A 3265-nucleotide genomic window follows, 5' to 3' on the forward strand; every position below is an offset into this window, starting at 1 on the left:
GAGGTGCGGGACTCCCACATGGTAGATCATGGCTGGAGTCCTGGACCTGGTGACTTACTTTCTCACTTTCCCTCTCTGTTGGGCTCTAGAGCAAAAAAAAAAAAAAAAAATTAAATGAATAATTTTTTTGAGAGGTTTTTTGCTATAGGGCACATGCGCTCGCCAGAAAGACAGAGAGACAGAAAGAGACAGAGAGACAGAAAGCGAGAAATCACCCCCCCCAGGGGGGATGGCCACACCGCAATCTCTTCTTTGTTTTTGTTGAGGTTTTTGCTATAGGGCATGTGCGTTCGCCAGAAAGACAGAGACAGAGAGACAGAAAGTGAGAAATCATCCCCCAGTGGAGATGGCCATGCCGGAATCCTTCTCCTCCATTGTCCTCTCGGAATCTTGGGCACGCATGCACATGCGCCCAGTGAGTTTAAGCCACCGGGTCCGGGACTTGAACCACGGTTGGCTACACACAAAACAACACAAAAAAACAGAGGGACCAGCAGGTGGCATGCTGGTTGAGACACTGGACACTCCCACATGGCACACCACGGTTCAAGTCCAGGACCTGGTGGTGGCTTGCTTCCTCACTTTCCCTCGCTCTCTTTCTGTGTCTCTCTCTGGTCAAATTAAAATAAAGAACCTATAAATAACTCTTTAATAAAGAAAGAAATCATCTTTCTCCCCTTACGGTGTTGACATTCCTATAGACAGGGGCATCAGTTTCTTACTTTGATGAATGGAAACACAAAGGAACACTTCCATCAGTGGCTTAAGCAGAATTGGATTTGTCTATAACGCATGGCCCTACAGCAAGGGGTCAGGAGCTGTGACCTTTGCTCTCAAGATCCTCTGAGTGTGAGGCTGGGCCGGTCCATTGGGGGGTTTATGGGGAGGGCGAGGAAGACATTTACCTATTTAGCTGTGTTGGGGTGGACTGACGGTTGAATGATTCACCAACACTGACAAGAAACGACCTTTCCTAGGTCACACACACAAGGAGAGCATGAGGGGTGAGAATTAAGAGTTAACGGGAGACAGTGCAGCTCTAGAACATACCATTGCGCAATGCGGAGATAGCACAGTCCGCTCCGGGAGGTACCACAGGGGAGGGGTCGTATACTTTGGAAAACACCACTTTATGTGTGGAGACAAAAAAAAAAATCTCCTCATCCCGCGAGAGGACTGCTCTCCCTACGCCAGACGGAGGAGAGAATGGCGCTACTTGACCGATCCTGGTACTGGGAAGCCCCAAACTTTGACCTAAAGCTGCCGCAGGCCTGGAAGCCACCACCACTGTGAATTTACACTTGGTCCCGCCCAGGTTGGCTTTACGTGTTCGAATCAACAGAGAAGTGGGGAAGGCCATGGAGCGGTGATTGGCTCCAGGATGAGTTGGGTGGGATTAAGTCTTATCGTGAACGCTGATTGGTTACTGAGAGATTGCCTACACAAGCTCTTCCAGGTTACTGAAGTTTTCCGGAATCACTTAGCGGCTACAAGGCGGGTCCTCTGGCTCTGTGTTCCCATTGGCTGCTGCTTAGGCGCAGGCGCCATGGCTCTCGGTTTGTCATCCCGAGTTGCAGAGGCAGGGCTTTGGCTACTGGAAACTGCAGGTTCGAATCCCGTATGTGAACATCAACTTGTGCATCTTTAAAAGAAGCTGGGATTATTGGATTGTACTCAAGGGTTGTCACAGAGTGTGTCGGGTAATCTCTTCCATTCTCTTTGCCTATTTTTAAAAAGTGATGCTTATCATGCCCCATTATAGTGTTTTCAAGACCAATTCACTGTTCACAACAGCACTGAGGGAAAACTCTTCTCCAGGGACCCTGTCTTCTGGTTTTCAGGCTACTTGTAGGTCTGAATACAGCAGATAAAGTTCAAGGCAATCTCATGAACCTCCTCTGGGCCAGGAGTGAGTGACTTGGAGGCTTCGTCCTCCTGCTGGACCTGACCTAACTAGAAGCGTGTAGAACTGTGTGTGTGTATGTGTGACGAGAGGTAGGATGTGGGGATGCCAGAGGGAGGGCCATAAATGGCTAAAGAGATGCATGTCTTCATGCTCTAGGATGGTAAAGGGCCTGTGACAATTAAAAGGAAAATTTTGGAGGGGATCGAGATTTAAATCAAAGCAATATAATTTTCATTTGTTTTTATTAATTAATTTATTTTTTGGAGAGGTTTCTGCTATAGGTTGCCTCGCTCACCAGAAAGACAGAGAGACAGAAAGCAAGAAGTCACCCCCAGTGGAAATGGCCACATGCAGTCCCTTCTCCATTCTCCTCCCGGGATCTTGGGCATGCACACATGTGCCCAGCGTAGAGTTTAAGCCACTGGGTCTGGGACTCGAACCGCAGTTGACTACATGGGAGTCCAGCGACATAGCCATTACACCAACTGCTGGTCCCTTTATTTGTTTGTATGTATGTATGTATGTATGTATTTATTTTTGCTATAGAGCACATATGCTTGCCGGAGAGGGATAGAGATCGAGAGAGAGAAAGAGAAAACATCCCCCCATCATGCCACAATCCCTTCTCCATTCTGTTCTCTGGATTCTGGGCATGCATGCACACGTGCCTGGCATGTTTTCCAAGCTGCTGGGTCCAGGACTTGAACTGTGCAGTCTGCCAAGTGGGATCCAGCCATCCCAACCACCGTGCCACCTGGCTGGCCTAGCAATATACTTTTTCATGATGGGCTTTTAAGTCTTAGGCAGGGTGGTATTTAGCTGAATGTAGGTAAGTAGGAGAACAGTGGTTTTCAAGTCACATCAACTCATCTTAAGGTAGTTATTGTACTCTATATGCAATGTGTAAGACTGTTCAGGATGTGAAGTCTCTAAGTTGTTTTGGAATCTCAATTCAGGGTATGACGTCTGTGAACAGGCTGGTAAGTCTTTCAGTTTGGAGATCTGTGCCTCATGGATTTAGGTTTGGAGATGTTTGTGGCTCTGTGTTCCAGAGTGCAAAGTTTCTAAGCTGTTTATGGCTATGTTTTTCTCAGACGTACAGGAGTTTTGTTTGTTTGTTTATTCCATGAGAGAACAAGAGAGAGCCCTTCAACAGAGTCTTCAAACCATAATCCACCCCCAGCCAGCCAGAATCACAGGCACACATGTGTGCACCTGGCATGTACAGAGAGGATCAAAACCTGGGAGTTTCCCACATAGTTTCAGAATTGAGGAGTGCTACATTACCCCCATATCACCACCGCTGGCCTTTTTTTTTTTTTTTTTTGGGGGGGTTTTTTTTTTAGGGCCCCTCACTTT

Source organism: Tupaia chinensis, unplaced genomic scaffold (genome assembly GCF_000334495.1).
Source record: "Tupaia chinensis unplaced genomic scaffold, TupChi_1.0 Scaffold144123_1, whole genome shotgun sequence".
In the NCBI taxonomy this organism is placed as follows: Eukaryota; Metazoa; Chordata; class Mammalia; order Scandentia; family Tupaiidae; genus Tupaia; species Tupaia belangeri.